Genomic DNA, 24071 nt, shown 5'->3' with positions numbered 1-24071 from the left:
TGTTGTTCGATTCGATTCTCTGCTCCTTCGACCGATTCGTGATACAGCCCGGCGATGATATGCCGACTCGAATCGCTAGAACGAAACGGTCGAGCCACTTGTCGCCAGTAGCAGGAAAGATGAAGAAGAGACGTTTAACTAATTGACGGGAGGTCGGAAAATGTCTCGGGCCTCGTGTACGCGTGCTTGCATGCGGATTCGTTGAACTATTCGACAGACTACATACGTATACGTGTGTATCGTACGGTAATATATTTTTTCTTCGTTGACCTTCCTACGTCTGCTGTTTGCAATATCAAGTTTTTTAACTATTCAGTAAACAGCAGGCTATTTCTGAAGGGCGCAATTCTTAAATTTACTCTGTAATATCGTGGCGAAGACTTCCAATTCGTTGAATACACTCCGGTTGAAGTTAGCTGAAGAGTAATATTATTTTCATCTTCACATTTTGACTTTCTACAGTCTACACACGCCTACGACAAATATGCAGTTTGCCATTCTACTAGACAGTTATTAATAGACCGCGAATTTTTGTGCATTCATGAAGAAACTAACTGGGAGAAATATAAAAAATCTGAGAATATTTTCATGTTGTTTTTAACGTAGTTAAGGGACGAAATGAATTTTTATTCAACTAGTGCTTCGCATAATCGACGCATAATTCTCTATTAATAAATTCATTCTTTCGAGCCTAGCGATACAATGATTTGTTAGGCGAAAAGGTAATATTTTACTTTAATTTGCTATGTTCAATGAATAGAGAATCTCATAGTGCTTTTAGTAGAATGGATAAATGCCTCAGTAGTTTGTATTTCTGAAATTAGTTCCCAGAAATGTTTAAAAATTCAGAACTATCTTAGACCAACCAACGAAAATGGTCACTTACGTAGAGTATCGATGTTAGGTGTAGCGTTGATTGTTGACCTATCGCTGCCGATAAATTACGATCGAAAGCGACAAACAAACGAAAAGTGAGCAAGCCGTGGAATGCTGTTAGGTGGGCGAATCATATTTGGCTACTGCCATAATTGTGCTTCGACGTTCTTCCATTGTTTTGCTAGGTTGCGTGGGCAGCTTCTTTGTGACCAAGGCGATTAGGGGTTGATCTATCCTGAGGATCTCATTCATTCAGATTCCATGAATGTTTGAAAATAGAATGAATCGATGCTGGAATCAAAGATCTTTAAGATCATAAATTTGGCGACAACTGTTGCGGTATTGGATCAATTTCACACGGAACCACGGACAAGGCGGAATAATTAACTTCATCCAACCAAAAATTATGTTTCGGATCGAGCAATAACCGCCTACCACATGTCGTAGGTATAGTATGCACGCCTTTGTGGCTCACGTGTTCCGATCTTAATGAGCCTCCTTTGCGTTCCTTTATGAAGGAGCACACGTCCCACTCCTTCCGTGTGTAGGCGCTAGAAATCTTTCATCGGCTTGTTACGATTTATAATTTGTCAAGAACGGTGAGGGAAACGACCAATCATCCGCGCGCACAAAGTTTCGAAACATTCGCGTTGTTAATAAATTAACTGAGGCGACGCAATGGGGAATCCGATACCTCGTTTAGCCTTTTCAAAATGTAATTCATTTGACATCTTCACACGCATCGTTTCTGCCGTAATTGGTCCATATTATTACTAAGCAGCGGATCTTTATCCAAAATAAACATTTTCTACCTGAATCGCAACAAACTGGAGTGAAATCGGAATTGATTTCCTTTCTCAATATGTTTAATATGTTGAAAATAACATAACAGTATTTTTATAATAAATTCTTCTAATAGTATTACTGTTTTAAATTACACCTGCTCGTTTATGTCGTAAATTCATCAAATCCGCTGTCTAATTATTAACCAATGAGAGCATTAGAGTTTCGTTCGAGCTGTGACTCTGAAGCATTACTAAAAATTGCTGTACCATTATTCAAAATATTGTTTACGTTATTAAATATGTTGGTATCTAATCGATTACTAAACATTTAAGTATTGTTCGAGGAATTGTATCAATTTCATATCCATAAAATAAAAAGAATCATATAGAATGGAATTATTGTTATCGGAAGAAATGTTTAATCTTCGAGTGCAAAGGGCCGAATTAAAAAATTGAATTGCGAAATGATTGTGTGACATTAGAAACGATTTCTTTAATACTATGGTTGAGGGTATAATTGATAAATAGACACACAAGACTCTTTTTTACAAATCTGTAGTACTTAACACTTATATCTATGTTATAAACATGCAGCGTTCTTTTATGAATACTTTACTTCAACGCAAAAGAGTATTTTATATCGTAGCTGCTAGTAAAATTAAGCACGTTTGATACATATGTAGAGACAGTTTTTTTTCAAACAACAATTAGTACTACCTTGATGTAAATGAGTGCTGTGTATCTCTCAAATACACCGCGACAAAACATCACCGCTTATAAATTTTAGTAGTGATGGAGATTTGAACACTCCACATCTTCGCTCGTTAGCAGAAGTTTCGTCGGCCATTACGACGGGCGACAATGAACGCATTAATACTCTGCTTCTAAAGTTTCATTTGTCTCCCCCAACTGTATATTTATTTATCTTCACATTCGAGCGCGTGCTGCTTTATTCATCAATATTGTTGAAATTGTTAAGGGCTCGACTTCTGGTTAATCGAGAGCTTTTGACTATTGCACTTGGTGCCGACTAGGGTTCGAAGGACCACCCACTGATGTGGAACTAATTGAACTGACTCACAACCACTTGTGGGTCGAACACTGGTGTATTTTGAGGAATATAACCTGGGGGTTGCTTCTATAACTACATACTCTAACTATATGTACAATCACTGTGTTACTCTAGCTCTACTGGCTGTCCGTTTCCGACTCTGCTTCTTCGTTTGTCGGTTGTTGTCACCTTCGCTGACCACCCTTTTCCTCATTTTTCCTATGTTCCGGTTCCGAATTTTCCGAGGAATTCGAAAATCGGGGGTTGTATCTTTTACTCGAATGTCTCGCTGTGTGCGCGCTGTTACCGATTCTTAACCTTCACTCTGCGTACAGGGGCGTAAACGCACCCCAGACTAATAAAAACGTACATGAAAAGTTACCGGATGGAAAATTTCCAAAATCTTCGTAGGGATTCTTAGGAATGTTATTATATGAATTGTAATGTTTTCAAAACTATCGTCATGAAAATGTCATAAATACATATGCAGTCAAAGTTTTTTCTTTACATTTTGCACTGAAAACTTAAAAGGGTGTGATTACACCCAATATAATGTACCCAGAGTGAATGTTAATGAGCAATTTTCGGCCTTGGATCTTTACGAAACGGTTTCTTAGACCTGGGATCATAAGACCTTCTAACTACCCTTATTTCTACGTGGTGCATGTCAGCAGCAGACTAATCTGCTAAAGAAATAACCATAGCTTGATGCTACATAGAAAGAGACCGCTGAAAGACTTACAGATGATCGGCCGTACCATAAAGTCATAACTAGACTGCGGATCTCTTTACGCAAAAATAAAAATATTCTGCATTGATTGTGGAAAGCAGGAAGAAAAGATAAATTGATTTCATCCCTTGATGGTTTTGTTACATTAAGAGACCAACGTTCCACTGTTCTTAAACTTTTCTAGTCTATATTACTGTTTTATATTTCACCCAATCATTTTCTTCATAAATTCTTCACTTTTCAGACATGTTTACCAACATAATAACAAAAAATGGCGTGAATCGGACTAATACAACCCGCGAAATGATAAGATTCTCGTTATTTTTTTCACACACCTCGTACATAGAGAGAAGGTTAAGTTCGTATCGCCTGGTCGGTCTCTTCTTTTCCGTTGCTCTCGAATGCGGCACAGTGGCAAATATCAGCGTGGCTCTTCTACCGGCGAGCATCTTTGTCTCCGACGTCAGCGAAGAGACACCAAGTTCGAAGGAAACCCAACGAGGGTGCAGGTGGCTCGTATGTCAAGAAGATGAAGTCTCTCGTCTCGGAACAATAGGCTGTGACGCGCGCGCCAGGAAGCATACATGTCTTACTTCCGGTGACTCGGCGTCTAATTGATTCTCAACCCCCTTGTTCGGTTAACGTAGTCTATCGGGTCTCGAGAGTTGGCGTTGGCAGCCGTCTTTGTCGTCGTCTTCGTCGTCGACGACGTTCCGCGTTTCTCCGTCGACGATTCACGAAAAGTCGTAAAACGCAGGTAAACCGGGGGGGGTGGGAGCAAATTTTAATGCAGACATAGTCGGGCCGGGTCCCTCTCCTTTCACGACCGATTTAAGATTACGCCAACGACGTCGCACCGCGGTGACGAGGTTTCTTTGAACTTAGACCGCCGTGAAATATTCACCTTCTCTGTGTACTATTCACCGGCGTGTCGTAAATTTCGCGTGCGACGCCGCAAAAATTGGCCGACGGAACCGGCGCGGCGTCCTTGCACGAAGTCCTTGTATCGCCCGTTCGGAAAGCGATATTCCGTGCTTGTGGACCCCGTGGAGATCACACACCGATGGGAAAGGTCACCGTTTCGTTATTACGGGAAATTAATCTTCGTGCCGTCGCATTCAATGATTACGCCATGACCGATTCGCTCTTCGGACGGTTCCCTACCGTCGGCGCGCGTGCTTTTACGATGGGCCCGGGGTCCACCAAGGGAATTAGGCTTATTAAGCGAATCTGATAATTAAGAGGTATGAGGCAACCACCGTGAGCCGAAGAGGATGTCTCAATTATTAATTTCTACGAACGGCTCGACCGGCGGCAGAATTCGATGGACGAGCCGCGGGGCTGGTTCGAGAGCGGCTGATCGAAAGGCTAACTTCGACCCGATCATGGCGATCATGGTCGTCGCGCTGTGGACGGGAGGGGTGCACGGGGGTTTGTTTTGGTGCGTGACTGTCGAGGGTGCGTGGCCCGCTACCGCAGTCTGTGCCAGGCACGCAAATGCACGCACTTACGTGTACCCGATGTGTATACTGTACACACGCGTGGATGCAAAATGCGCTGCGTGCACGCAGCCCGCCTCCACGGCTGTACGAAAGATAGAGTACCGATAGCGGTGATTCGCCATGGCCAGCAGTGATTTAGGGGTCGCTATGGCGCCGCAATTCAGAAACAAGGGTTCGTTGAACCCGTTCCCCTGGCTCTCGCCTCTCTCGCCTCTCGCTCGATCGTTACTCGAAAACCACGCTCCGCCTGATCATTATGAATATGTTCTACCGAATCACACATTTCCGAGCATCTACTTAGTATCGCAACCGCTGCCCCACAGATTACACTCTTCGATTTCAATAGCTACGCAGTGCTCAAGCAAAATAGAATCAAGATTTATAGGTAATTGTTATTACTTCCTGGTGAACCCTCGACACTCATTTAGAACCTCTGTCGCATTGTTCTGGGTCGATTGCGCTTCGTCAAATTGGGTACCATTGGGTACCTTCTCATCGCCAATGGTCTCACCATAACAGCATTTGGAACGTGTCTAGATTAGTTTCGCAGCATTTAAAACAAAACTTATTTGCTAAATTTAACCCTTTGCACTCGGAGCTATTTTAACACGGAAATGAAACATTTCTTCCGACCTAGAATAATTTCGTTCGATATGATTTCTTTCATTCTGTGGATATGCAATTGATATAAAACCTTATGCAATACTTAAATGTTTAGTAATTGGTTAAATCCCAACATATTTAATAATATAAACAATATTTTGAATAATGGTACAGCAACTTTTAGTGGTGACTCTCTGAGCTTTATCAAATTTAGTATAAGGAATATGGGGGATCAAAAGTTCAACCATGATCGGATGAATGAACTAGTACGTTCGAGTAGTGTGTTTGATAAAAGCCTTAGTCTCATCGTAGACCTCCACGTGAAAATAATAAAAAGTTTTAGAAAGCCTCCGGGGTAATAAAATAATCAGGGATGTTCGAATGATCAAATTCTTTATTATAATGACTAGATTGCGGATCTTTATGCAAAATAAAAATGTTTTGCACTGATTGTAGGAAGCCGGAATAACATAAAAATTGATTTTATCCCTTCACGATTTTGTTACATTCAAAGCACCATTACAACATTCTTAAATTGTTTAAATCTTTTACTTTTTTATATTTCGCAGTCTAATAATGACCATCAAGCCGGATTTATAGTCACTATAAAATGTCTCCTAATTATTATAGCTTTAGAGTGTAAACTGCGTTTCTTACAAGAAAGTATACAATTACTCATATTATTAATAAAACACAAACGTAATCTATCCAAACGGACGCACATTACACGAACTTCAAAAGTGAGAACTGTAATTTCAAACTGAATCCTTTCCACGGATTATCAACGAATTCAGTACGTCTACAAAACTGTAGCCTGTCCATTTTATTTCGTAAAAATCCTCGAACGAGTTGCGTGTATAACTAATAAATAACGCTTTGTTGTTTATCTGGTTCTAGATATCGCGCGATCGCCGCATTCATGAATGAAAGCGATAAAAAGAGGTCCGGTTGTGAGTTCGGAATTATAATACTTCAGAGTTTATCAGTGTTCGACCTGATTTCGTGTCCCACATATCGGGGATCGAGTTAAGCCATTGCTCACTGTGACACATTGTTGAGCAGCTCTGTTTTGCAATTGTTTGTATGCCACGAATAGTTCAAAAGTACGTTATACATTAACAGCGTAGAAATTCAATTCATCGATTAGTACGTATCGGTCTATCTGATAAGGAACAAAAACAGGTTTCCCTCGCGAACTGTCGCGAGTCTACTGTCTATTGTGTCTGCCATTTTACTTCAACTTTGCGGCAATCGTTATCATTAGTCTGCGCATGTTAGGACACGGCAGTTGTAGACACTAATTTATGAAAAATTAAATGGCATTTCTGGTATTAACGAATATTAATCCTTCATTTAACACGTGTTAAGAACCTATTTTGAGTACCTTTATGCTAATATTCAGATATATTTCTCTTTTCTTTTATAATTTTGAAACTTTTTCATTTTTAATCCGAGGATGTGGTATTTATGAAAAATTAAATTCCGTTTTTGGTATTAACGTATATTAATCCTTCATTTAACACGTGTCAGGAACCTATTTTGAGTACCTTTATGCTAATATTCAGATATATTTCTTTTTTCTTTTATAATTTTGAAACTTTTCCATTTTTAATCTGAAGAGAGATGTTATTAAATTTTGTGTCGTCGATCATTGGAAATTGACGCGGCCCGACCCAAAAATTCATCGTCAGTCACTGGTGACTGACACGACGCTTAGCATATTATCTGAAAAATACGGTTTAACTAAAATTGAATTGAAATCGTGAACACATCGTACGTTTATGCAATACATGCGTTTATTTGCATGTAAATATTACAACGAAGGCCAATTTCAACAAACAGAACGTAACTTGTAGGGTTCAGTAATGGTTCGAATGGGTGAACGACTCCTTGCATTCGGAGCTCTTCTAACTCGAAAATTAAACATTTCTTCCGACCTAGAATATCTCCATTCCCTATGATTTTTTCAATTTTATGGATATGCAATTGCTACAATACCACATACAATACCTAAATGTTCAGTAAGTGATTAGATATCGACATATTTATTCATGTAAACAATTATTAATGTAAACTGTATTAAAAATCTGGCATGAGATTAAAGGAATGAACCTAAACTTTTAATGAATGAACAGAGTGAACGATAATTACACAATAAATCTTATCATAGGGCCATTGAGCCACTTCAAAATACAAATTGCTGCTCTCGCAACAACCATACTTACTTCGAGTACGTAGAGTGTCCTTCAAATAACTGCTAAATAGATGAACTGACAACATCATCAACATAAATATCTTTATACAAAATAACAATTATCCGCCACAAATACAAGCGATTGGAATGAAATAAGTGTCTTGCTTTCTTTAACAAGTGTACGAAGATAATATCTTGACGTTTAAAAATTTGTTTAATCGTACTATTTCAAGTTTCGCCGCCCCATGAATCATATTCATTCACTGGCGGTGTTCATTCACCGGACGGGTCACCGTACGAAACCCCGAGCCGAGTCGCATCGACCGCGCGGCGTGCGCAGCGTCGAAGTGCAACGCGGCGTAGAGTTGTTGCTGTAACGTCGGTTATTGCGATATATGGCCGGTTCTCGCGTAAAGCTGCATAATGTGTTAAATCGGCCGAAGAATTGCGGTTCGTGTACGTGACGAGATAAGTTTCGCCGGACTTGTTCATCGATTGAAATCAGCCGGCTCGAAAAAGTCCTACGATAAACGTACCGCGACGCGCGTAACGGACAGCGCGGCGGGTCGCCGTCAAGTGGCAGATTGTAAACATCCGGTACCCGATGCAAATCCGGCTGCCAGTGTGCAGTATGCAGTGTGACGACTGTAGGCGAGCGCGTCGCTTCGCCGGCTGTGCGCGTCGCGTCGCCGCGCGCACCACTGTGTATTCATGTTCCGTTGATCCTCCGATTCATAGGCAATGCGACGCGCCGCATTTTCCCGGGAAAACCTAAGATATCCCGCACACAATCCCATAGGTGTCTGGTGTCTATTATACCACTTGCTATTCGTTATTTTAACGCGGCACCTACCAGTACGTTTTATTCAATAGTACTCCAATATAATTGAGCCGTTTATGAATATGTTTCTTCTATCGATCGTATTTGCTGATAATAAATTTTTAAATGTTTTCGGCGCAACGGTTCGATCGTTTATTACGAATTATAAAGCAACTTTGCTAATTGTCAAACAAAATCAACGTTTCGATCCCAGTTTGGATCTTTTTCACGATTTATTTGAATCGCGTCTGTAAAGTAAATATGTTGTTGTAATTTTGGAAAAAAACAGAAATATTAAACGATTGATTGTAAGAAAAATTGTTCATAAAGACACACTCACTTGCTTTGGGGAAAATAAATTTATGATAAATGTGCGACACGTGTGTTGCGTGCGTCGTACATGTTTGTTGTCAAGATACTGATGCACGAACGTATTTGAAACCGATCTAGGTTATATCAATCGATATAAGGCGGTAAATTTGAAAAAGTCATAATATGTTCTTAAATCCACTGTTACGAATATACCTTGTTGGTAAATCGTTAATAATTTTCACTTTTATTTGAATCAAATACATACATTCAATTGTATGTGAGAGAACAGTTTACAAGAACTTTACAAAAGTAAAGTTTATTGGAAAATAAATCTTGAAAAAGATCCAAACTAGGATCGAAACGTTGATTTTGTTTGACAATTAGCAAAGTTGCTTTATAATTCGTAATAAACAATCGAACCGTTGCGCCGAAAACATTAAAAAATTTATTGAGCCGTTTATTTCGAAAGTGGCCCAAGTCCATTTAAGTTTAAATTGAGATATTGAAGAGTTTGTGTATCAATGAAATTAAAAATATACGTATATGATACCAATGTATCACACTACTTAAGTGTATCTAAGAGAGTTAAATTTACAATTCCTATTCAAATAATAGCAATTATTAAGTGAATAATTGCGTCTTCTTACCGAGAATGGACTTGAGTCACTTTCAAAATTAACAACTACGTTTCTCATAAAAATTGAAACAGTCCAAGTCCATTCGATATAATTTAAAATGCTTCGAATTGATAAAACAATATTCAATTTATTTTACATTTCATCGCAAAACTTGGAAAACACCATTTATGCAATTCAGGAAATCTTCTAACTATATAAATACATAACAATTTACTCCTGTCATGGTGCTCCGGTGGTATATATCGTAGAGAGTCCATCATATCCTTGTATTTCCCTGTTGAACTTTGTCTCTAATATTTTTATAAAGTGGTGTCAATATAATATTTTCGAATTTTCTTGATCTACCATGTTATAGAAAATTTTATATGGTTCATTTCTCAAAAAACGCATCCAGCATATTTTTTACCAATTTATTGTTTCTTGTTACGAAATTTATATTTATTGTACGTCAACGATTACTTTGACGCTTAAATATTAGTTACAGAAGAATAATATTTTATTTCCTCCTAGAGGGAAAGAATAACAACCATATTTAGTAGATTCTACTTGAATCCTTCGTCACGAGTCTGACTCGTTTTTATGTGGCAAGGGGTTACGACTAACCGCAGGTTTTTTGATCGTAAAACTGTAAAACTTTTTAGTGCTGAACTTTTGTGTACACTTTTACTGACAAACGTGACAAAATCTGTACAAATTCTTAAACCAGCCAAAGAATAAAATTTTTATATAAGTGATCAATAGTTTGCCGATATTTATGCAAAATGAAAATTGTCTGCACGAACCCGTGCCACGTGTACCATCGATGGTGCACGCTGACATATTTATTTATTGTGTTAAAAACATATATTTTATAACAAGTTTAAGACTGTCGAATATATTTCCACCAAAAGAAGGTGCACTGAGAAAAAAAAGCAGTTACTTCAATAACACCCGTGTTATTGTAATTTTTTTACTTCGATAAATATCAATGTATTCTTTTCAATAGTATGAAATTTAGAAGCAAATCGTGATGTATTTGAATTGTCTATCATGAAATGATTGAAAATATTATTCGATTCATACCGTAAATTATTATTCGTAATATTTCTCTTTTTCCTTCAATCAGATATGTTGTTAAAAAAATTCGAGAAATGTATTGATTTATACTGGAATTGGTTTGAGGCCATATCTTATTTTTTTGAAAACATTGATGTCAAGCTATTCGCTTATATGATTGGCGGAAATGAGTTTTGCTATTGAAATTCAATAGTATTAAATATTAAAATACGTTCATATGATATTGGCACTATTCAATAGTACATCTTATTGAATCAACATATATTTTTTTTGTTTCGACAGGATTTTTTTCTCAGTGTGGCATTATAAAAAATGCAGTATAGAACAAAGTAGTTTGATTATCGAGCAGAAACGGCACGGAACTGGTTATAGCAAGATACAGGAGTTTTATTTCCTTTCTTAAAAATGTTAACAGTAGAAAACATTTTCGTCTGAATTTTCTAAAGGTTTTCCCACATAATCTGTCCCATAAATGTACAAAATCCGTATTTTAGTTATCGTTAAAGAGAAAAATATCGAGTTCCTGTTCGACGTAGCACAATCTCCGAGAAACTTATCGATAAGCTCAATAATAACGAACAATCACGCAGTCCAGTCGTCGTCGAGCAGTTCTACCGCTGTTCTCCGCGTATCGTCCGAGCTGTTTTCTTTATTAAATACCCTCTCTGTATCGTGTGTACACAATATCGCGGCACAATGGACTACCCGGTAGTATCGGTCGAGTAACCACGGAATGAATGATGGCGCCGTAAACTCGCTGAGAAACTGTACGGGTTCTAGGAAGTCTGGTCGAAAATAGTCAGCCGACATTGTGAGGGCTCGCTTCCTGCTTGCCTTCTGTTTTCCGCCGACGCCGTTCCGCCTCCAATTTTCGTGGTCCTATTCGCCTGACTTTTTTTCTCGCGCGATTTAATTTTAGTACCGCGTCTTTAGTACCCAACAATCTTACTGTCATTTGTTACCGATCTTATCAATTAGCCGCGAGAATCTGCGAGATAGAACATAGTTTCTGTAGCCCATCCAAGGAACAAATCAGGCTAGATTAAAAGATCACGAACATACTTTTTTGTTAACCCCTTGCCGTGTACAAAATCTAACAAATACGAATGTTACCCGTTTCTTTGTAAATGAAATAAAATTTCATTCTCGCTTGTAATCAATATTTAAGCATTAGAATGTAACTGTAGCCAAAAATATAAACTTTCTTTTCTCTTCTACGACATTACTTGGGATGAAGACGTTTTAATCATTGTAACTGCAAAGTAATTGACCGGGAGACACCGATTGGCGTAATCTTCCAAACCTTGTTGATACTTACAAGACGCTAATTGCCGACTTTCATGCAACTGTTATTAATAGTGCAAATTGGTACCTTTCGTTTCTAGGGTGTTAGTAATCTGGGAAGGCGAATGGAATCTTCATCTCAATAGTGAAACGATTCTAGTAAAAACTGGTAAGCACGGTGCATTTCATTGCACTCGAGTGGTTATCTCGTCGATTTGTTTGCCCTTATTGAGTGGACTCGTTGCACGGAATACAGTAAGTCGTAGACCGACTTGCCGATGGGCAAGATGGAGGAGCGGCTCGTTTCGTTTATTCCGACGCGTAGAAACAATGAGGCAGAGATTAGCCGTCCTTGGCACGATTATCGACGGATATTTGGCAACCATTTACATCTTCCGTCGATGCTCGACGGTATGACGTCAGGCCTCGAAAAGAAACTGGTCGGGTAAAGCCGTAAACATGATTTCGAGGCTGGTCCCGGTTGTACACGCGGCTCGGTCTCTGCGTATCAATGGCGGCTCCGGGCCCGGCGATCGTTTGTTCCGCTCGCGGCCGCTCCGTGGCGTTGTTCGAGGCTATTCTGGTCTCCCACGCCCAACGAACGCAACGCAACGGAACGCAGCAAGAAACGCTGGTGCGTTTTGCGTTTCCATCGAGACCGATGGTCCGCGAAAGAACAGAACGGTCCTTGATTCGGAATAGTCGAGGCTGCACAGGAGAGCACACGCACATACACACAGAGAAAGAGAGACAGAGAGAGAGAGAGAGAGAAAGAGAGAAAAGGGGGGAGGGAGAGAGCCACGCTGCTGGCATGCCGGTGCTCCTTAATCGATCGCGTCCAACGGAGACGCTTTTAGCGCATAATGAGAAAGCTGTCGGCGCGGATGCGGCATTGATTTTCAACCGGAAACTAACTTGAACGGTAGAAGCAACAAGTAATTACTTTAAAGAAATTGAATTACGCGGACTATATAGCTCTCCGGGCGACGCTCTCGCCGGCTCGCTTAAGTACACTCACGCTTTCTGTAATCGAATCACCGAACATTTTCGTGTAATCAAGATTGTTTGCGCGCCGCGGCAACACTCCCTGTGGGAATTCTTTCTTTCCTCTCGGTCCCGGCGGGCACCCTTCGCGGCTACTTCACCTTTCTCTGGACCAGCAGAAAAGACAGTGAAAGAGCGAGTGAAAGGGGCATATGCCCGGGGTTCGTCGTGTCGAGACGAATTCGAAGGTAGGGGTCACGCGGTCGGTATTCATCCCCCGATATATATGGAGGGTAGAGTCTGGTTTTCGGAGACGGGCCGGAAGACGATCCCGCGCGTAATGTTCCTCCCCGAATGCACACGGCGCGGCAGGCAACCCTTACCCACCTTCTACCCTTTGAACTTTTAAGAGACCACTCGACACTCGGAAAGATGCCTCTGAGCGTTCAATGAGGCCAATACCACGAGGGTGCGGCCCTTATAACAAGATTATGGGACTCTCTGTCTCTCTGTCTTCCTCTCCTCCTCCTCCTCCTCCTCCCTTACCCGTTTCTCCCATCCTCCAGACCCTGCTTTGCACCGATGCTTCTCCCATTTCGAGGATGGCACTTGCACTTGTCGGTACTCGCGCGCGAATCTCTTTCCTCCGGCTCTCCAGGGGTGGTTGATTTGGGCGCGAAATTGCCCGACAAAATCAAATTTCATTTCGCCGGGGGCGTGTCTGGACAATCGAGCAACCAAGTGGCCAACGGCCAATCTGACTATCTCGTCAACCAATTTTGCCGGTGATTACTTCACTCGTTGCTCCTTTGGTTCAGGGCGACGAGCGAGCGAGCGCGCGCGCATCCGCGCCAACGCTAGGCGTCTTCGCCACGTAATTTAAAGTCGTTCTACGAAAACGCGATTCGTCGAGTGCTCTCGCTCGCCTTCTCCAACCACCTTTCTTCTAACTATTCCCTGTCCCGCCGTTTCGTCGTTCGTAATACAATAATCGCAGGTTGCCGCGGCGAGACAAGGCACTCTCCTGGCCGAAGTACCTGTCATCGGCACGCTTGTAATTTAAACTCTCTTTCGCGAAACGCATTTTTTCCCCCCTTTCCGATCCCCGCCGGATTCTAATTACGCGCCCGTGCCTGAGAAATGTATCCGCGGCAACACATCCGCTACTCGGAACTCCTTTGATATCCGATCATATGGTACCCGGTTGAAAGCCGCGACGACAGAGACGTTACGTTGCTCCCCGAGCTCTCTACGTTTTTCCTCCCGCGTTCCTCAGACCTAGGTGCACTCACCTATAAACAATTGAAACGATCGCTCTCGACGTTGTCGTCCGTAGTAATCTCTTTTCTTGCGGCGAGATTGGAACGGCTATCAACCGCTCCCTGACGTTATTAATGAATGAGACAGGAAGATGCTAATCTATATATGTATACATATATAAAAGCGAAGTCCTGACTCACCTATCAACGCCCAGGCTAAACCCTTGGACTTAGAAAGCTGAAATTTTGCACAGAGGTTTCCCTTATGATCTATACAAGGGATAAGAAAGGATATTTCGAAATTCAATCCCCAAGGGGGTGAAAAGGGGTTGCAACGTTTGTATGAGGAATATTTTGTTCGTGGTCGGATTTACTTCGTACTTGGTCTTAATGCTCTTTGATATAATTAATCAAGCACCTATTTCGGCATTTTAAAAAATTCAACCCCCAAGGGGGTGAAAAGGGGTTGGAACGTTTGTATGAGGAATATTTTGTTCGTGGTCGGATTTACTTCGTACTTGGTCTTAATGCTCTTTGATATAATTAATCAAACACCTATTTCGGCATTTTAAAAAATTCAACCCCCAAGGGGGTGAAAAGGGGTTTTGAAATCTAAGATGGCGGCATGACATAAAATTAAAACTCTATAGGGGTGAATGGGGGGTTAAAAGGTTTTATAGAGAAACAATATTAATTTCCGAGGGCATTAAACGGTTTTCTGTGCGAGCGAAGCCGCGGGAAAAAGCTAGTGGAACTTTAAAACTCCTAAGGAAGCCTGGTTTTTGCTGAATCTCCGAAATTATTCAGACCTTCGTCGTATGCGAACACATTTTCATATGGTTTTGTCGTCGAAGCGCACTGTTATCCCACCACTTCTTTCTTTTCTCTTGATCGTGCTCCAATTTCTGTCCACTCTAAAGTCCGCAGGTGAAGGAACAGGTGAAAATCATTAGCAGCAAGGTGCGGACTATGTGGAGATGCTAAAAAATGTTCTACTTGCAATAAGACTTAAAAATAATGTGCCTTCACGAAGATTGATATGATTAATGATCTCACTTTCAACAGGACCGACGATCTTTATGGACATGTCCATTTTCATAACATGAAATTTCGTTCCATTCTTTCATTAAATATGGATTAACAGTCGGCCGACGGTGCCGGGTCCATTCTGACTTAATTTTGCGAATCAATCGTGAATACCCATCTTCCAAACGTGTATAATTTCGTGTAAAGATAATGAAAAACCTGTAGTCTATTTTATGAGTAGGTTTAAAACAGCAAGACCATTAGAAAAATTTAAAATTACTCGTGTATTGTTTTCAACCTATCGAACATATTAGCAAGGGAAATAAATTTCTATTTCGCTCCAGTTTGTTGCAATTCAGGCAGAAAATTTTCATTGGGTTGTACTTCACCTTAAAATACCGAAATCACTTTCTTGCCAACCCAATGGGATGTAGGCAAGATTTATTGTAGTTTTTTCGTAATTTCGAAGCGGTTAAGAAGCTGGCCACCAGTGCATTGAAAAAGACCGGGAAAAAGGGAGAGGTCGAGGCTTTGGACCAAGAAGGACGCGGTCCAGATGAAACAAGCCCAAGGGAGGTTCGCCGCCCTTCCAGGAAGCCTTATAAACTCGGACGCAATCTTCGTTACACGTACACGCGTGCGTACCACGACCCGTTAGAATAATCCCCGTGCACCGGGGCGGCAAAGCATACAGCAGCCGTGCAAACCCACACAACCCATGCCGCTCGGTCTCGTTGTGTTTTTCGTAGATTCTTAGATTTTTTCCGCGATAAGTCGAGCTTTCGTCTTAGATGACGCCGCGTGGGAAGCTGCTTTAGGGCGGATTCACACATGCGCGGCGGAAAGCATTACGACTCGGTCAAGACAATTTTTTCGTTTACCTGATGCCGGAAATTTCGTCGTTGACAGGCCATAAGTGCGGGAATCTCGCGAACAAGGGAAAACTGAAGCGAACTTCGCAGGTTTTTATCGAGGATCGAGAAGTTCAGTGACATTTGGCCTTGAATGAACTTTCTCGTATCGATATCTAATTAAGGATGTTCTGGAGGTACAATGGGAGACAAAAGTACAAGAAATTCGAAATCCATCAATATATTGACAATGAAAGCCATTCATGAGTATATTTTGCATTAAAAAGCTGTCGTTTAATTAGTGAATTTCATGTTATATTTATTTTTTAATCAAATTGTCCTCGTATTATAAAAAATTGTAAGGGACTTTTGCGAATAATTGTACCCTCTGATTGTAGCTATATTCAGTGGGCTATACAGTTGCGTTTCCATGCTAGTGAGAAGGACAACACGATAAATTTGACGTTTTGTAACAGTTTATAATTTTTTTGCTCTGTAACTGTTTAGTGAATCCTAATAAATTTCGAACATAATTAATTACATAATTTTTACTATATATAAAAAAACTGGAGTTTCTAGTTTAAATAGGGTTTCAAATGGAATTTTATGAATTCTCCATAAGAAAACGTGTTAAAATGTGCAAACTTTAAGTTCCTATAATTCTTAAACGGTGCAGTGAATCGAACCCAAACTTTGGTAATTGCATTAATTTAGAAAGAATTATATCTTGTCAAATTTTCAAAATTTTTGTTACGTTTTTATACATATACCTCCAGAACATCCTTAATGAACATTGCTTCCTAAATGTCCATGGACCTCGGAAATGAACAAATTAGTACAATTTCATAAATATTATGGTTGTAATAGACATTGAAAGTTGGACATTTTAAGAAGAGTACTTTTCAGAACAAAAATTGCTTCTCTTCAATGCGATACCCTGACGATCCTATTTAATATTTTCTCTGGCTTTTGTTTTTAAATTGAGGAACAGACTTTTGTGATAAAAAATCATATTTTCGATTATCAATCAACGTAAATATTCTATTTAAAAAATAATGCTCAATGCAGTAAGAAAAAGTTCTTTCTATTTGAGAGAGTATATCTTTCAAGATTAAGCGAGTTTAAGTTTATAACAAATTGGAATATTTTTGGCACACCTTCCTTTAAATAATTCCACAAGAATCATTTCCCCCCTCTGACCACTTTGTAAGTTACGAATGATTATTGGATCGAGAAATTTAATGACTGTTGAACTATAACAGATATCGGGATGCAATTTGCACTGAAATTGATTAAAAAATTATTCCTTTCTACTATATGTGTACATTGCAATATCTCCAAAGTTTCTTTTTAACCTAATAGTTCATGTTTTATAAACAAAATAAGCATGGTGTTTAATAAAAATAAAGGTTAAAACATGCAGAAGAAAATGAAAATTCAAACAAAACAGCCTCAGTAGTTCTTGTGAAAAAAAGTACATTTTATATAAAAAAAAAGAACACAATTTTCGGATAACTAAATTCGAAGTTTAGCCCTTTGCTCTCGAAGCTATGTTAACTCGAAAATGAAACACTTCCGACCTAAAATATTTCCACTCTCTATGATTTAAAAAATTTGTTAAACTCATACATACGTAATTGATTAGATAGCAACGTATCTAATAATGTAAATAAAATTTTAAATAACGGAACAACAATTTTTAGCGGCGCCTCAGAGCCACCACTCGAGTGCTAAGGGTTAAGGAAGAAAATGTAGGTTCTGCAAATGTTTGTCTTAGTGCATAAGTAAAAATGTATCCTCAATGCATTTCTGCACCATATGGGGACATTTCAGGCTCCTGTTGTTGTCCTCTTGATCTTAAATTAAACCTGAAAATACGTAGGAAAAAAAAACAAATTGGCTGACAAACCAAAATTCGAATTTTTTCACTAAAAAGTCCGACTCCGCTTAAGTAGCAGGCCGCCACTGTGTGCTCTGGATCTTTTGCTCGTATCTTCGAGTCATGTTTCTTCTCTCACTACCGAAATCTCGGCTCCCTCTGTCAGGCCTACCAACGGTCTCCCTCTCTCGGCTGGCAAGAAAAAAAGTGCTCGTTCGAAGGTGGCTCAAACGAGACGAATTCAATTGGTCCCGCTCTACTCCCTCTGGTCGCTATCGTTTTCGCGCCCGACCGACTCGCACGCCGTGCTGCGCGATCGATCGGCTTGATCGCTTTGTTTGTTCGTTGTGTGCGACCGACATACACCGGTGTTGACCGTTCCACGAGGATTTATTGATCAGACGTGAGTAAAATTGGAGTTTTTCATCCCCCACAATGCTGCGACTATTTCGACCGATGATTGGGTCGACGTTGATTTGGAACAGTAGCAAAAATACTTGTTACACCTGTGCGCGTTTTAACTCTCGGACAGTGGACCGTTCTTATAGCTATATAATTGATAATGTTTCGGAGCATTGCTTTATTTATCAATTTTTTAAAACGTATTTTTGATATTTTGTATTTCTTGTGGGCATCTTAATCTTTCTATTGTTCCTAATAGAACAGGTGTTTATTTCATTAATTCTTTGAAGATTGAGTAATTGAATGACGATTTTTATACTCTGGGTCAAAATTGACCCGGACTTTGCTGTCGGGGGGTTAATACACTGACGTCTGTATGAGTGACGGAATTATTTGTCCAAATTCAAACATCAATTTTGATTTTGTTATATCTTAATGTAGTATTAACACAGATGCTGAATATCTGTTTAAGGAACATTATAAACTTTCTCATGTTTAACGAGCTATTGTTAAATTAGTTATATTTTAAAATTCTGACCTTATAAAATTAAAATATTGTAATGGGGTTTTTATATTTTTTCATTTATCTGTCGTTGGGCGAAGCGGAACTTTTTGCTCCGTTGTGAGGCAAGTTGTTACTAAAGAATAAAATTTGTTAATAATTAAAACTTGATAATGAAATATTTTCATTTGCTAGTGAAATACAACATTATTATGTAAATAGTATTGATTTATTTAGGTTTAGGTTAATAAAAATATGCTATGTTTAACACAAAACGTCAAACCAATATAATAACTCGATCATTATCTTTGGTATGACATTACTTTGGCATATACAACAATATTTTACTTATAGGTATGAAGTATGTCATAAAACTTGTTACAACATATTTTTAACCTTCGCAAGGTAATGTGGGGTCTTAGAGACCTCAACTGCAGATTTCCGAAAAGAACTTTGAAATGAATAAAATTAAATCTGTTTGTTTACTTTTTATCCTGTGTTATTCTTTATCCCAAATTGATTAAAAACGAGACCATTTATGAAATTGATTTGTCGGGGTCTACGAGACCCCAACTTACTATTTATGTGTTATTAGACCTTACCTTGCGAGGGTTAAATCTCATTTGATCCCAAAGGATAAAAGAATCAGTGTCATAACAACAACTGAAAACACACACAAACTTTTCGTCTTTTTATTACGACGCTTATATTAGCTTGCCGAGTTGTTGTTTTGTATGCGTCAAATCTTTTAAACGAATTTTAAACCACTTCCCGATGAGCTAGAGACTTCAAACTTTAAACATAGCTCAGAACTGGATGACAATGCAATATTAAAAAACAAATTAAAAAAAAAAAACAGTGCGTCTAGGAGAAAAAAAAATGTTTATATTAATTGTCACGCCTCACTGCGCGACGCTCGGTAGTACGTGATCGTATTAAAAAGTTTTTTTATATACTTTTTTTAAAATAATGGTCGGAACACCTTACCGCGAGAACTCTCAGCAATTTTTAGCGGTGACTCTGAGTAGCATCGCCTCGTAATGTCTCAGGATTCATTTTCCGACTGGATCGGTCAGTTCTTTCGGGAACCATGAACGGTACCGGGACAACAGTTGCGCTCGAGAGTAGCCAAGTAAAAATCGATACTTATTGAACGGGCAGGCGACGAGAGAGCGACCGGATTAAAAATCAGCGTAAATAGGGATCGAAAACGTGTCGGTCGGCGTCGCATGGAAGTCACGGCGTAAAAGTCGATCGACTGCCAGTGACTCGAACGTGCCGTCTCTCGGACGCGGTTGTCAGTTCGAGCCTTAACGAGATTAATTAACACGCCGAACCGTGCCGGTGGCGGCGGCTTCGGCGGCGGCGGCGCGACGTGCGAAGCGTCCGACTCGAAACCGGTACAGAAGCGCGAATCCCACCTTCGCCTCGCACCAAATAATCGAGTTTTACGCCGCGAGAGTTCTCTATGGCTTTCCTGCCTCGGCAGCGCGTTTCATTTGCTCGTGTCAGTCTCAAATTTCCATGTTCGACGCGTACCTGGAGCCCAGGTCCGCATGTGCCCGCCCGGGCCATACCCTCCGCGCTACGTATCTGTCGGCGAGCCTTTACCTGTCCCTGCAACGGCTGCACTCGAAAGATGCGAAATCGTTAACGGACTCCTCAAACGTAGCTCTCGTCGTTTCTCTTCATTCACCACTTGCACCCTCTCCGTCTCTATTTCACTCGGGGACTTCTACCGTAACGTAAAAATAATGTAAAATACCGGTATTTTCGGTTGTACAGTGTTCCCGCGATTGTTGTGAGAACATCGGGGATATCGAGTCTCAGGAAACGAAATGGTACTACGTTTTTTTACGTGTGTGTGCCGAACATAGATTTCTTGGATAACTTTTCCAAGTGTAAACGACGATCCTGGGTAAACAACGGTGCTAAGCGGGAAATTGTTGTACAATTGTACTAATGCTATTCCATACCTGAGAATGATACATCGAGTATCATAAAACCCCAATTTAAACACCCTGATACCTTCATTTCCTTGTAGCGCGATCGACCGCCCAAGGGGGAACCCCCTAGTAGTGTGGATAAAAAAGTCACATCATCCGCATACCCGAAAGTCACATCAATCGCGGGAACACTGTACCTCCTTGCAAAGGGTGTTCCATTAAGAGATGTTATTTTTCATTTCTGGCCATTTTTCCTGTACATGGTAGAATTGCGGTTCTTTGAACAACTTCAAGTAGACACTTTACGGTTTACGAGTAGGGATGGTCACGATGAGATTTGGTCACGTTCATTTTTCACAGTGATTCGTGATTTTATGATCGCTTCTGATTGGCGGAGAGCATAACTGTTCTTCGCGCAAGTTATAGAGACATAAACCGTATGTTTTATCTTAACGACATCGAAACAAAATTGCGAGTTACATCGTAGTTTTGCATAATTTATTAGATTCGTATGACGTTTCTATAATTGTCAAGTAATACATTGGTATTTTCTAAAATTCTGTACATGGTATATATACATACTCCTGTCCATAAGTCACCGGACACTTATTTGATGCAGACGATTTTTTGTTATCGAAGGACCTATATTATGAAATGAAAATGGTACTTACTAATTTTTCCTAATGTGGAGAACATGTAAAATATCATATTTAAAAAATATCCTATATTTTCTACATTTTAATTATGATTCTTATATTCTCTATTTTTTTAAATTTAAGTGGTGCAATTGTTTCCCAATTTGGCTTCTAAAGCTGTGTCCATAATCATCCCACAATTTCTCAATCTCTTCTTTCCAACATTTATTCAAATAGCATATGTGTATAATCTAATATTGCATTCAAATATTATCATACAATCGTTACATCTAATCAAAATAGAATAATCAAATCAAGCTGGAAGCTTGTATTCTTTAATTACCATTTTGTGGAAAATAACTACGCGTGTGTGTGTATATATGAGGATCACTGACGGTGCCTCGTATCTCACGGAACTATTCTATCTTGGCAATTAAAAATAATCCTCATATATATTATAAATAAAATGATCCTAAACGACAACGATCGCTCGATGTTGCGTTTATCTCCGCGTGACATCATAGGTACCCAGGAAATTGCAATAAAATGAATATTCGTATGGTATCTTAATTATCTTAAAAGAGTAAGTCACATATTATGATTCATAACAAGAATCATTCTATAACTTGATTTGGTTGAAAGTGGAATAGAAAAACAACAAGCTTTTCTGAAATCTTTCTGCTATCATTTATAATAGATTTTAATATATACTGTATGTATAACAGATTTTTTTTAGTATTAAACAAATGTTTAGAAGGGAGAAACAAACCAGATTTTACAGATATTACAAACAGTTGCCTCGCGATTGTTGCACCGAGAAGTTAAAGGCTTGTCGTGAATAAAGAGCCTACGCTAAACGATTCCGTGCACAACTCATATAAATATATTTACCCAGCTGTTGTGTAATTACAGTTACTACCATAATTCGTATCTTCGCGTTAAATTCTTCTAACTATCAACGGAGCACGTGGAAATCAGTAAAACGATTGACCGACAACCACAGACTCTGAATCGCGTCTTGTAAAATAATACAGCCAGTAGAACTGACGCTGGATTAAATACAGCCATATACTTCCGACCTGTGATATTTGTTTCATTTTTTTATGTAATTTGGCAACCTGTATCTCTGTAATTACTTTCTTATGAATCCATTCCGATACGATAGGTAGATAAGTTCCATTAATAACGCCGACTTACATGTACTCACCTTGCTCGATACAGTTGTATACACCGTTAATGATAAAGGAAGTTACAATGTACTCTATACGCTATAATTTGCTATAATAACCATTAATGTTTCGCGAGCCGAGTGTGCCTCCCAGGCATGGCCAGCGACAAGCGTCGTGCTCACACGTATGCCTGCGGGCCACATCGGATATCAGATCAACATTGTTCACATAATTTGTCCTGTTTCACGACTGTGGAACAATTCCTGTCGCATTCGAAAACGTTTATAATGATTCTACGGATACGTACAGTTTTGTCTGCGTCTCGTGTCGAATGAAAAATCACAATTAATTACTTGCATGTCGTAATTCCTTCGTAATGCAAAAATTATGCACCTCAAGTAATTGCAGTAGCGTGTCGTTAGAGCAATTTAACCCTTGTACACTGTTCGGGTCAATCCTTTTTGTCTTGCAGAAAAATCCTATAAATACATTTTGTGCACTCGTTATGTCTGCAACGTCGCGAAAGCTACGGAAGTATCAGGCGAAGTACCATTCACTGCATTCGTAGCAGCGATAACATTATTAACTAGACTACGGATTGTATGCATTTATGACAAAAATGACTAGGTGGAATTTAAAACCATGACGAAGTTTAAAAACGATTTACGAATGTACAGTCAAACCTCGATAACTCGAAAACCTCTAGAATGAAAATTTTGTTCATTCCATTTCTCGCGCTGCACTTTAAAAACCTCTATAAATCGAAATAAAACTTCCTTGAACTCGAATTATTTTCCACCAGTGTGGAAGCTGCACAAGCCAAAACAGTAGTAAATGTTTTACGAAGTTTCGTAGAAAGATGCGATGATATTGAAGAAAATGTGTTCTCTGCTTTGATTACCGTTGAAAATACCACTCATCAACAATCTGCTAATTCATTAACGCAGACTACAATCACAGGTTTCTTTAATATGTAATAGTAACATGTAAGAGCCTAGTAGATTACATTTATTATATGTATATAATAAATAACTCATCTCCAAAACTTAAGCACTTCTTTCTTTAAAACTATTACAATCAGTAAATTATTAACTCTTGTACAAACCCTCTGTAAGTCGAATTTTCATAGAGCAAACCTCTCTTACTCGAAGACTTCGATAAGTCGAAACCTTTACAACTTGAAGATTTTAGTTCTTCCCTTGAGATTCGAGTTGTTGAGGTTCAACTGCATTATTATTATTAATAAGTACGACATTCGACGCATTCCCTGTGCTCGTTTATACGTAATTCGTTCGCACTGATGATCTAGCAGCATTCAACATATTATGTTGAATATAACATCGAAATTATCATACTATCTGAATTAGATTTCTGAATTACACATCGGTAGACTGCGAATCTTTATGCAAAATAGAAATTTTCTTCGTCAATTACAATGCACAGGAACCGTATAGAAATGTATTCCAATCTTTAACAATTTTAGCAAATTGAAACTAACATATGGACGCTATTAATCGTTTTAATGTTTTACTGTTTCAAATTGTACGTACCCATTTTTGTCACAAAT

General features: G+C 39.3%; 1 protein-coding gene across 4 annotated transcripts in view; it reads left to right on the top strand.

The window, feature by feature from the left end:
* The window catches only part of LOC143211764 (serine/threonine-protein phosphatase 4 regulatory subunit 1), a 273852-nt gene that overhangs the window by 127993 nt on the left and 121788 nt on the right, over positions 1 to 24071 (top strand). The gene's annotated exons all lie outside the window — the stretch shown is intronic.

The sequence above is a fragment of the Lasioglossum baleicum genome, chromosome 9 (genome assembly GCF_051020765.1).
Source record: "Lasioglossum baleicum chromosome 9, iyLasBale1, whole genome shotgun sequence".
NCBI lineage: Eukaryota > Metazoa > Arthropoda > Insecta > Hymenoptera > Halictidae > Lasioglossum > Lasioglossum baleicum.
The sequence above is the reverse complement of the archived record's forward strand: the minus strand, read 5'-3'. Positions and strand labels throughout refer to the sequence as shown.